Below are 13,387 nucleotides of genomic sequence, written 5' to 3'. Positions count from 1 at the left end.
TCCGGGATCACTGACCTTAGACTCATTATTTTGTAAAAATGGTCTTAATGTTCTTTGGTCATGAACTTCCCTTGATTCCAAAGTGGTTTTGGAATATTCTCTTTCTTGCCTCTGGAGTCGGTTTGTTTTCCCTTAGGAGCCATGATCTCAGTGGGTATTGGTTTAGTGATCACGGATAAACACACCAAACTTAGAGGTTTGCTTGTCCTCAAGCAAAAGAAAGGAAAGGAAAGGGAAAGAGGGAGAGCTAAACGCAACTTGTGGAGGAGAGAGGGAGAGGCCGAACCAATAGTTAAAGGGAAGAGGGGGTGGGTTTCGAAAATTATTTGAAAAAGATATGATAGAAAAAGTGATTTGGAAAAGATAAGTATGATAGGAAAAGATGTGATTTAAAATTGAAAAGATATGAAAGATATTTGAAAAAGATAAATCTGGATTTTGAAAGAGATGATGTGAAGATTTGAAAAAGATATTGATGAGTTGAAAAGATTTTAGAAGGAAAAGAGATAGATTTGTTTTGAAAAGGATTTGAAAATAATTTGAAGAGGATTAAGAAAAAGGGTTTATGAATTAAGATACATTTGATATCTTTTGAAAAAGGATTTGAAAAATTAGGATTTGTAACATGTTTGTGCAAGAAATCATGAATTGAAACATAAAAAATGGAAAAAATTTGAATTGAAAACGAAATTGCCTACTCCCCACAATCCTGGTGTTAAACGCCCAACTGCTGCATGTTTTGGGCGTTTAACACCCAGTTGGTGCTTGTTCTGGGCGTTTAACGCCCAGCTGTTGCTTCTAGCTGGCGTTAAACGCCAGAAACCCCTTTGTCACTGGGCGTTTTTCTGAACGCCCAGGATGCTGTAAATCTGGCGTTAAACGCCCAGAAGCTGCTTCTTTCTGGCGTTTAACGCCCAGATGGCTATCTTTACTGGCGTTAAATGCCCAGTAGATGCTCCTTTTAGGCGTTTAATGCCCAATTGTGCCTCTTACTGGCGTTTTCTTGCCAGTGAGCTCCTTTTTCCTGTTTTGTGCTCTGAATTCTTCTGTAACCCTGTGGACTTATGCAATTGATTCTTTACCTTGTTAATATTAAGCTCATATATTTAAAAGTAAATAAAATGAAGAATAAAATAAAATAAAATAACAGAAAAAGTTTTGCTAATGGCTGGGTTGCCTCCCAGCAAGCGCTTCTTTATTGTCTTTAGCTGGACCTTGCTGAGCTTTTAATCTAGCCTCAGCCTTGAGCACTCTTGCTCAACATTGCCTTCAAGATAGTGCTTGATTCTCTGTCCATTAATAATGAACTTCTTATCAGAATCAATGTCTTGAAGCTCCACATAACCATATGGTGATACACTTGTAATCACATATGGTCCCCTCCACCGGGATTTCAATTTTCCAGGGAATAGCCTGAGCCTAGAGTTAAACAACAGAACCTTTTGTCCTGGTTCAAAGATTCTAGATGACAGCTTTCTATCATGCCACCTTTTTTATTTCTCTTTATAAAGCTTGGCATTTTCGAAAGCAATGAATCTGAATTCCTCTAGCTCAATTAGCTGGAGCAATCTTTTTTCTCCAGCTAATTTGGTATCAAAGTTTAGGAATCTGGTTGCCCAGTAGGCCTTATGTTCCAGTTCCACGGGCAGATGACAGGCCTTACCATACATAAGCTGGTATGGAGAGGTCCCTATAGGAGTCTTGAATGCTGTTCTGTAAGCCCACAGAGCATCATCCAAGCTTCTTGCCCAATCCTTTCTACGGGTACTTACAGTCCATTCCAGGATTCTTTTTAGTTCTCTGTTAGAAACTTCAGCTTGCCCATTTGTCTGTGGATGATATGGAGTCACCACCTTGTGGCGAATCCCATACCGAACCATGGCAGAGTAAAGTTGTTTGTTGCAGAAGTGAGTGCCCCCATCACTGATTAGTACTCTAGGGACACCAAACCTGGTGAAGATATGTTTCTGGAGGAACTTCAGCACTGTTTTAGTATCATTGGTGGGTGTGGCAACGGCCTCTACCCATTTTGATACATAGTCGACTGCCACCAGAATATAAGTGTTTGAGTATGATGGTGGGAAAGGTCCCATGAAGTCAATTCCTCATACATCAAACAACTCAATCTCCAAGATTTCCTGTTGAGGCATGGCGTAACCATGAGGCAGATTACCAGCTCTTTGGCAACTGTCACAGTTACGTACAAACTCTCGGGAATTCCTATAGAGTGTAGGCCAGTAGAAGCCACATTGGAGGACCTTGGTGGCTGTTCGCTCACCTCCGAAATGGCCTCCATATTGTGATCCATGGCAATGCCATAAGATCCTTTGTGCTTCTTCTCTAGGCACACACCTACGGATTATTCCGTCTACACATCTCTTAAAGAGATAGAGTTCATCCTACAAGTAGTACTTTGCATCAGTAATTAATTTTTTCTTTTGTTGCCTGCTGTACTCCTTGGGTATGAACCTTGCAGCTTTATAGTTTGCAATGTCTGCAAACCATGATGTTTCCTGAATGGAAAACAAATGCTCATTCGGAAAGGTCTCAGAGATCTCAATAGAAGGGGGAAACTCCCCTTCTGCTGGTTCTATCCGGGACAAATGATCAGCAACTTGGTTCTCTGTCCCTTTTCTGTCTCTTATTTCTATATCAAACTCTTGCAGAAGCAACACCCATCTTATGAGCCTGGATTTTGAATCCTGCTTTGTGAGTAGATATTTAAGAGCAGCATGGTCAGTGTACACAATCACTTTTGATCCTACTAAGTATGATCTAAACTTGTCAATGGCATAAACCACTGTAAGCAATTCTTTTTCTGTGGTTGTGTAATTTTTCTGGGCATCATTTAAAACACGGCTAGCATAATAAATGACATGCAGAAGCTTGTCATTCCTCTGCCCCAGTACTGCACCAATGGCGTGGTCACTGGCATCACACATTAGTTCAAATGGTAAAGTCCAGTCTGGTGCAGAAATAACTGGTGCTGTGACCAGCTTAGCTTTCAGAGTCTCAAACGCCTGCAGACACTCTGTGTCAAACACGAATGGCATGTCAGTAGCTAGCAGATTGCTCAGGGGTTTTGCAATTTTTGAAAAATCCTTTATAAACCTCCTGTAGAATCCTGCATGCCCCAGAAAGCTTCTGATTGCCTTAACATTAGCAGGTGGTGGTAATTTTTCAATTACTTCCACTTTAGCTTGATCCACCTCTATTCCCTTGTTTGAAATTTTATGCCCAAGGACAATTCCTTCAGTCACTATAAAGTGACACTTTTCCCAGTTTAAAACTAGGTTGGTGGTACGCGGAATCGTGATTACACTTTAATTATGTAAAATTCATTGCTCTTTCTTTCCCTGGAAATGGCGCCAAAAACATGATGCCAAGACCATGGTTCACAACTCCGTGTAACTAACCAGCAAGTGCACTGGGTCTTCCAAGTAATACCTTACGTGAGTAAGGGTCGAATCCCACGGAGATTGTTGGTATGAAGCAAGCTATGGTCACCTTGCAAATCTCAGTTAGGCAGATATAATTTGATAATGGTGTTTTCGAATAATAAATAATAGAATAGGGATAGAGGTACTTATGTAAATCATTGGTAGGAATTTCAGATAAGCGAATGGAGATGCTTTTCGTTCCTCTGAACCTCTGCTTTCCTGCTATCTTCATCCAATCAGTCTTACTCCTTTCCATGGTTGGCTTTATGTGATACATCACCACTGTCAATGGCTACTTTCGGTCATCTCTCGGGAAAATGATCCAATGCCCTGTCACGGCACGGCTAATCGTCTGGAGGCATCACCCTTGTCAATGGCTTCATCTTATCCTCTCAGTGAAAATGGTCAACGCACCCTGTCACGGCACGGCTATTCATCTGTCGATTCTCGATCATGCTGGAATAAGATTTACTATCCTTTTGCGTCTGTCACTAACGCCCCGCAATCGCGAGTTTGGAGCTCGTCACAGTCATTCATTCATTGAATCCTACTCGGAATACCACAGACAAGGTTTAGACTTTCCGGATTCTCTTGAATGCCGCCATCATTCTAGCTTATGCCACGAAGATTCTAATTAAGAGATCTAAGAGATACTCATTCAGTCGAAGGTAGAACAGAAGTGGTTGTCAAGCACGTGTTCATAGGGAATGATGATGATTGTCACGTTCATCACATTCAGATTGAAGTACGAATGAATATCTTAGAAGCGAAACAAGATGAATTGAATAGAAAACAGTAGTACTTTGCATTAATCTTTGAGGAACAGCAGAGCTCCACACCTTAATCTATGGAGTGTAGAAACTCTACCGTTAAAATTACATAAGTGAAAGGTCCAGGCATGGCCGAGATGGCCAGCCCCCAAAACGTGATCAATAGATCAAAAGATACTTAATACAATAGTAAAAGGTCCTATTTATAATAAACTAGCTACTAGGGTTTACAAAAGTAAGTAATTGATGCATAAATCCACTTCCGGGGCCCACTTGGTGTGTGCTTGGGCTGAGCTTAAGGGTTGCACGTGTAGAGGTCCTTCTTGGTGTTGAACGCTAGCTTTTGTGCCAGTTTGGGCGTTCAACTCTGGTTTTGGCTCCTTTTCTGGCGCTGGACGCCAGATTTGGACAGAAAGCTGGCGTTGAACGCCAGTTTACGTCATCTATTCTTGGCCAAAGTATGGACTATTATATATTGATGGAAAGCCCTGGATCTCTACTTTCCAACGCAATTGGAAGCGCGCCATTTTAAGTTCTGTAGCTCCAGAAAATCCACTTTGAGTGCAGGGAGGTCAGAATCCAACAGCATCAGCAGTCCTTCTTCAACCTCTGAATCTGATTTCTGCTCAAGTCCCTCAATTTCGGCCAGAAAATACCTGAAATCATAGAAAAACACACAAACTCATAGTAAAGTCCAGAAATGTGAATTTAACATAAAAACTAATGAAAACATCCCTAAAAGTAACTAGATCCTACTAAAAACAATGTCAAAAAGCGTATAAATTATCCGCTCATCACAACACCAAACTTAAATTGTTGCTTGTCCCCAAGCAACTGAAAATCAAATAGGATAAAAAGAAGAGAATATACTATAAATTCCAAACTATCAATGAAACATAGCTGCAATCATATGAGCGGGACTTATAGCTTTTTGCCTCTTGAATAGTTTTGGCATCTCACTTTATCCATTGAGGTTCAGAATGATTGGCATCTATAGGAACTCAGAGTTCAGATAGTGTTATTGATTCTCCTGGTTCAGTATGATGATTCTTGAACATAGCTTCTTTATGAGTCTTGGCCGTGGCCCTAAGCACTTTGTTTTCCAGTATTACCACCGGATACATAAATGCCACAGACACATAATTGGGTGAACCTTTTCAGATTGTGACTCAGCTTTGCTAAAGTCCCCAATTAGAGGTGTCCAGGGTTCTTAAGCACACTCTTTTTTTGCTTTGGACCTTGACTTTAACCGCTCAGTCTCAAGTTTTCACTTGACACCTACACGCCACAAGCACATGGTTAGGGACAGCTTGGTTTAGCCGCTTAGACCAGGATTTTATTCCTTTAGGCTCTCCTATCCACTGATGCTCAAAGCCTTGGGATCCTTTTTATTTGCCCTTGCCTTTTGGTTTTAAGGCATTTAAGAGAGGTGATGGATTCATAGGACATTCATAACTTTAAGGCATAGTTACTAACTACTAATGATCATGTAATGAAGACACAAACATAGATAAGCACATAACATAGAAAACGAAAAACAGAAGAAATAAGAACAAGGAATGAATCCACCTTAGTGATGGTGGCGTTTCCTTCTTGAGGAACCAATGATGTCCTTGAGCTCTTCTATATCTCTTACTTGTCTTTGTTGCTCCTCCCTTATTGCTTTTTGATCTTCTCTTATTTCATGAAGCATGATGGAGTGCTCTTGATATTCCACCCTTAGTTGTCCCATATTGGAACTCAATTCTCCTAGGGAGGTGTTGATTTGCTCCTAATATTTATGTGGAGGGAAGTGCATCCCCTGAGGTTTCTCAGGAATCTCTTGATTTGCAGCCACATGTTCTACCACTGAGCTATAGACCCTTGAGATGAATCTTTCCATCTCCTATGACTCGGAATTGGAAGCCTTTGTCTTCCCTTCCCCTCTTTTTAGAGGTTTAGGTGCCATCAATGGTAATGGAAAAACAAAAAGCTTATGCTTTTACCACACCAAACTTAGAATGTTGCTCGCCCTCGAGCAAAAGAAGAAGGAATAGAAGAAGAAGAAGATTGGAGGAGATGGAGGGATGTGTGTATGGATGTGAGTGGTGGATGGAAAACAGAAGGGATGGTCATGAATGGAGAGATAGAGGGTGAGGTGGGTGGGGATCCTCTGAGATTCACAGATCCTGAGATGATCCTGTGGGTCCACAGATCCTGAGATGATCCTGTGGGGTCCACAGATCTTGAGGTGTCAAGGCATTTACATCCCTGCACCAATTTAGGCATGCAAAATGCCCTTGCACACAACTCTGGGCGTTCAGCGCCAGGTTGGTGCCCATTTTGGGCGTTCAACGCCCATTTGTTGCCATTTCTGGCGTTGAACGACAGAACCATGCTTGTTCTGGGCGTTCATCGCCAGGATGTTGCCCATTTTGGGCGTTCAGCGCCAGAACCATGCTCTGTTCTGGCGTTGAACGCCAGGCAGATGCTTCCTCCAGGGTGTGATTTTTCTTCTGCTGTTTTTGATTCTGTTTTCAATTTTTATATTTATTTTGTGACTCCACATGATCATGAACCTAATAAAACATGAAAAACAAAAACAAAATTAGATAAATAAACATTGGGTTGCCTCCCAACAAGCGCTTCTTTAATGTCAATAGCTTGACAGTGGGCTCTCATGGAGCCTCACAGATGTTCAGAGCATTGTTGAGACTCTCCAACACCAAACTTAGAGTTTGGATATGGGAGTTCAACACCAAACTTAGAGTTTGGTTGTGGCCTCCCAACACCAAACTTAGAGTTTGACTGTGGGGGCTTGGGTTGACTCTGCTTTGAGAGAAGCTTTTCATGCTTCCTCTCCATGGTTGCAGAGGGAGATCCTTGAGTTTTAAACACAAGGGAGTCCTCATTCCATTGAAGGACTAGTTCACCTCTGTCAACATCAATCACAGCTCTTGCTGTGGCCAGGAAAGGTCTTCCTAGGATGATGGATTCGTCCTCTTCCTTTCCAGTATCCAGGACTATGAAATCAGCAGGGATGTATAGGCCTTCAACCTTTACTAACACGTCCTCTACTTGTCCATATGCCTGTTTTCTTGAATTGTCTGCCATCTCTAATGAGATTTTAGCAGCTTGCACCCCATAGATTCCCAGTTTCTCTATTACAGAGAGGGGCATGAGGTTTATTCCTGAACCAAGGTCACACAGAGCCTTAAAGATCATGGTGCCTATGGTACAGGGTATTATGAACTTTCCAGGATCCTGTCTCTTCTGAGGCAATGTCAGTTGATCCAGATCACTTAGTTCATTGATGAACAAGGGAGGTTCAACTTCCCAAGTATCAATGCCAAATAATTTGGCATTCAGCTTCATGATTGCACCAAGAAACTTGGCAGTTTGCTCTTCAGTAACATCCTCATTCTCTTCAGAAGAGGAATACTCATCAGAGCTCATGAAGGGCATAAGGAGGTTCAATGGAATCTCTATGGTCTCTAGATGAGCCTCAGAGTCCTTTGGTTCCTCAGAGGGAAGCTCCTTATTGATCACTAGACGTCCCAGGAGGTCTTCCTCCTTGGGATTCACGTCCTCCTCTCCTTCTTTGGGTTCGGCCATGGTGCTTATGTCAATGGCCTTGCACTCTCCTTTTGGATTCTCTTCTGTATTGCTTGGGAGAGTACTGGGAGGGATTTCAGTGATCCTTTTACTCAGCTAACCCACTTGTGCTTCCAGATTTCTAATGGAAGATCTTGTTTCATTCATGAAACTTACAGTGGCCTTAGATAGATCAGAGACTAAGTTTGTTAAATTAGAAGTATTTTGTTCAGAGTTCTCTGTCTGTTGCTGAGTGGATGATGGAAAAGGTTTATTATTATTAAACCTGTTTCTTCCACCATTATTAAACCCTTGTTGAGGCTTTTGATCCTTCCATGAGAAATTTGGATGATTTCTCCATGATGAGTTATAGGTGTTTCCATAAGGTTCACCTAAGTAATTCACCTCTGCTATTGCAGGATTTTCAGGATCATAAGCTTCTTCTTCATAAGAAGCCTCTTGAGTACTGTTGGATACAGCTTGCATTTCATGCAGACTCTGAGAAATCATATTGACTTGCTGAGTCAATATTTTATTCTGAGCCAATATGGCATTCAGAGTATCAATCTCAAGAACTCCCTTCTTCATAGGTGTCCCATTATTCACAGGATTCCTTTCAGAAGTGTACATGAACTGGTTATTAGCAACCATGTTAATGAGTTCTTGAGCTTCTGCAGGCGTTTTCTTTAGGTGAATGGATCCACCTGCAGAAGTGTCCAGTGACATCTTTGATAGCTCAGATAAACCATCATAGAATACATCCAGGATGGTCCATTCTGAAAGCATGTCAGAAGGACACTTTTTGGTCAACTGTTTGTATCTTTCCCAAGCTTCATAGAGGGATTCACCTTCTTTCTGTCTGAAGGTTTGAACATCAGCTCTAAGCTTGCTCAGCTTTTGAGGAGGAAAGTACTTGGCTAAGAAAGCCGTGACCAGCTTATCCCAAGAGTTCAGGCTGTCTTTGGGTTGAGAATCCAACCATAATCTAGCTCTGTCTCTTACAGTAAAAGGGAAAAGCATGAGCCTGTAGACTTCAGGATCCACTCCATTAGTCTTAACAGTATCACATATCTGCAAGAATTCAGTTAAGAACTGAAAAGGATCTTCAGATGGAAGTCCATGAAACTTGCAGTTCTGCTGCATCAGAGAAACTAATTGAGGTTTCAGCTCAAAGTTGTTTGCTCCAATGGCAGGAATGGAGATGCTTCTTCCATGTAAATTGGAATTAGGTGCAGTAAAGTCACCAAGCATCTTCCTTACATTATTATTATTTTCGGCTGCCATCTCCTCTTCCTGTTCGAAAATTTCTGAAAGGTTATCTCTGGATTGTTGTATTTTAGCTTCTCTTAGTTTCCTTTTTAGAGTCCTTTCAGGTTCTGGATCTGCTTCCACAAGAATGTTCTTATCCTTGCTCCTGCTCATATGACAAAGAAGATGGCACAGAAAAATAATAATAATAATAATAGAGATCCTTTATACCACAGTATAGGGGTCCCTGTGTGAGTAGAAGAAGAGGGGGAGACAAAGAATGTAATGTAATGGAAGAAACACAACTGTGAGGAGGGTTGAGATGTGAGATGAGATGTTAGTAGATGAATAAATAAATAGAATAAGATGGGAGAGGGAGAATTTTCGAAAAATATTTTTGAAAAAGAGTTAGTGATTTTCGAAAATGGTTTTTGAAAAATGTTAGTATTTTTCGAAAATTTTTAAAATCAAAAATAGAAATAAGAATAATTAGTTAATTAAAAAGAAATTTTTGAAAAAGAGGGAAGATATTTTCGAAAATTAGAGAGAGAGAGAGTTAGTTAGGTAGTTTTGAAAAAGTTAAGAAACAAACAAAAAGTTAGTTAGTTAGTTGAAACAAATTTTGAAAAGATGAGAAGTTAGGAAGTTGGAAAAGATATTTTGAAATTAGATTTTTGAAAAAGATAAGATAAGAAGATATTTTGAAAAGATATGATTGAAATTAGTTTTTGAAAAAGATTTGATTTTTAAAATCACAATTAATGACTTGATTCACAAGAAATCACAAGATATGATTCTAGAACTTAAAGTTTGAATCTTTCTTAACAAGCAAGTAACAAACTTGAAATTTTTGAATCAAAACATTAATTGTTATTGTTATTTTCGAAAATTATGATATAAAAATAAGAAAAAGATTTTTGAAAAATATTTTTGGAATTTTCGAAAATAACTAAGAAATTTGAAAAAGATTTGATTTTTGAAAAAGATTTTGAAAAAGATAAGATTTTCAAATTGAAAATGTGATTTGACTCATAAGAAACAACTTGATTTTAAAAAAATTTTTGAAAAAGTCAATCCAAATTTTCGAATTTGATGAGAGAAAAAGGGAGAGATATTTTTTTGATTTTTGAAATTTTTTATGAAAAACATGAAAATTATGCAATGCATGAAATTTTTAGATCAAAACAATGAATGCATGCAAGAATGCTATGAATGTCAAGATGAACACCAAGAACACTTTGAATGTCAAGATGAACATCATAGACACAATTTTGAAAAAATTTTAATGCAAAGAAAACATGCAAGACACCAAACTTAGAATTCTTTAATGCTTACGCACTAGGAATTCAAGAATGCATATGAAAAACACCATACAACACAAAACAAAAAATCATCAAGATCAAATAAGAAGACTTACCAAGAACAACTTGAAGATCATGAAGAACACTATGAATGCATGAATTTTCAAAAAATGCAAGATGCATATGCAATTGACACCAAACTTATGATATGACTCAAGACTCAAACAAGAAACACAAAAAAATATTTTTAATTTTTATGATTTTCTAATTTTTTTGGATTTTTATTTCGAAAATTATATGAAAAAGAAAAAATAAGGATTCCAAAATTTTCAACATGAATTCCAGGAATCTTGCCATGTTTAGTCTAAAGCTTCAGTCCAGGAATTAGACATGGCTCACTAGCCAGCCAAGCTTTCAATGAAAGCTCCGGTCCAAAACACTAGACATGGCCAATGGCCAGCCAAGCTTTAGCATGTAAATCAGGAACAGTAGCAGGTGGATTAACAACAACTAGCTTGCTCTTGATAACAAATTGCTGCCTCAGTCCAAATAAATTTAGACATGGCTTTACAGCCAGCCAGGCTTCACATGCTTCATGAAACACTAGAATTCATTCTTTAAAAATTTTGAATAAAATTTTTTTCGAAAACAGGTGAGAAAATTTTTGAAAGATTTTGAAAAATTTTTGAAAAGAAAATAAAAAGAAAATTACCTAATCTGAGCAACAGGATGAACCGTCAGTTGTCCATACTCGAACAATCCCCGGCAACGGCGCCAAAAACTTGGTATGCGGAATCGTGATTACACTTTAATTATGTAAAATTCATTGCTCTTTCTTTCCCTGGAAATGGCGCCGAAAACATGATGCCAAGACCATGGTTCACAACTCCGTGTAACTAACCAGCAAGTGCACTGGGTCGTCCAACTAATACCTTACGTGAGTAAGGGTCGAATCCCACGGAGATTGTTGGTATGAAGCAAGCTATGGTCACCTTGCAAATCTCAGTTAGGCAGATATAATTTGATAATGGTGTTTTCGAATAATAAATAATAGAATAGGGATAGAGGTACTTATGTAAATCATTGGTAGGAATTTCAGATAAGCGAATGGAGATGCTTTTCATTCCTCTGAACCTCTGCTTTCCTGCTATCTTCATCCAATCAGTCTTACTCCTTTCCATGGCTGGCTTTATGTGATACATCACCACTGTCAATGGCTACTTTCGGTCATCTCTCGGGAAAATGATCCAATGCCCTGTCACGGCACGGCTAATCGTCTGGAGGCATCACCCTTGTCAATGGCTTCATCTTATCCTCTCAGTGAAAATGGTCAACGCACCCTGTCACGGCACGGCTATTCATCTGTCGGTTCTCGATCATGCTGGAATAGGATTTACTATCCTTTTGCGTCTGTCACTAACGCCCCGCAATCGCGAGTTTGGAGCTCGTCACATTCATTCATTCATTGAATCCTACTCGGAATACCACAGACAAGGTTTAGACTTTCCGGATTCTCTTGAATGCCGCCATCATTCTAGCTTATGCCACAAAGATTCTGAATAAGAGATCTAAGAGATACTCATTCAGTCGAAGGTAGAACAGAAGTGGTTGTCAAGCACGCGTTCATAGGGAATGATGATGATTGTCATGTTCATCACATTCAGATTGAAGTACGAATGAATATCTTAGAAGCGAAACAAGATGAATTGAATAGAAAACAGTAGTACTTTGCATTAATCTTTGAGGAACAGCAGAGCTCCACACCTTAATCTATGGAGTGTAGAAACTCTACCGTTAAAATTACATAAGTGAAAGGTCCAGGCATGGCCGAGATGGCCAGCCCCCAAAACGTGATCAATAGATCAAAAGATACCTAATACAATAGTAAAAGGTCCTATTTATAATAAACTAGCTACTAGGGTTTACAAAAATAAGTAATTGATGCATAAATCCACTTCCGGAGCCCACTTGGTGTGTGCTTGGGCTGAGCTTAAGTGTTTCACGTGTAGAGGTCCTTCTTGGAGTTGAACGCCAGCTTTTGTGCCAGTTTGGGCGTTCAACTCTGGTTTTGGCTCCTTTTCTAGCGCTGGACGCCAGATTTGGGCAGAAAGCTGGTGTTGAACGCCAGTTTATGTCATTTATTCTTGGCCAAAGTATGAACTATTATATATTTTTGGAAAGCCCTGGATGTCTACTTTCCAACTCAATTGGAATCGCGCCATTTTGAGTTCTGTAGCTCCAGAAAATCCACCTTGAGTGCAGAGAGGTCAGAATCCAACAGCATCAGCAGTCCTTCTTCAACCTCTGAATCTGACTTCTGCTCAAGTCCCTCAATTTCGGCCAGAAAATACCTGAAATCACAAAAAAACACACAAACTCATAGTAAAGTTCAGAAATGTGAATTTAACATAAAAACTAATGAAAACATCCCTAAAAGCAACTAGATCCTACTAAAAACATACTAAAAACAATGTCAAAAAGCGTATAAATTATCCGCTCATCACAACACCAAACTTAAATTGTTGCTTGTCCCCAAGCAACTGAAAATCAAATAGGATAAAAAGAAGAGAATATACTATAAATTCCAAACTATCAATGAAACATAGCTGCAATCATATGAGCGGGACTTATAGCTTTTTGCCTCTTGAATAGTTTTGGCATCTCACTTTATCCATTGAGGTTCAGAATGATTGGCATCTATAGGAACTCAGAGTTCAGATAGTGTTATTGATTCTCATAGTTCAGTATGATGATTCTTGAACATAGCTTCTTTATGAGTCTTGGTCGTGGCCCTAAGCACTTTGTTTTCCAGTATTACCACCGGATACATAAATGCCACAGACACATAATTGGGTGAACCTTTTCAGATTGTGACTCAGCTTTGCTAAAGTCCCCAATTAGAGGTGTCCAGGGTTCTTAAGCACACTCTTTTTTTTGCTTTGGACCTTGACTTTAACCGCTCAGTCTCAAGTTTTCACTTGACACCTACACGCCACAAGCACATGGTTAGGGACAGCTTGGTTTAGCCGCTTAGACCAGGATTTTATTCCTTTAG

The 13,387-nt window shown here is 39.5% G+C and overlaps 1 non-coding gene across 1 annotated transcript; it reads left to right on the top strand.

The window, feature by feature from the left end:
- Positions 1 to 8,563: 8,563 nt before the first annotated feature.
- LOC148555005 (small nucleolar RNA R71) lies at positions 8,564 to 8,671 on the top strand. Its single transcript, XR_015887270.1, has one exon. It is a non-coding gene; the product is annotated as a small nucleolar RNA R71 (small nucleolar RNA).
- Positions 8,672 to 13,387: the final 4,716 nt, after the last annotated feature.

This window comes from Arachis ipaensis, chromosome B6, assembly GCF_059453495.1.
Source record: "Arachis ipaensis isolate K30076 ecotype BB chromosome B6, ASM5945349v1, whole genome shotgun sequence".
Lineage (NCBI taxonomy): Eukaryota > Viridiplantae > Streptophyta > Magnoliopsida > Fabales > Fabaceae > Arachis > Arachis ipaensis.
Note: the sequence above shows the minus strand (reverse complement) of the source record. Positions and strands in the feature narration are given on the sequence as shown.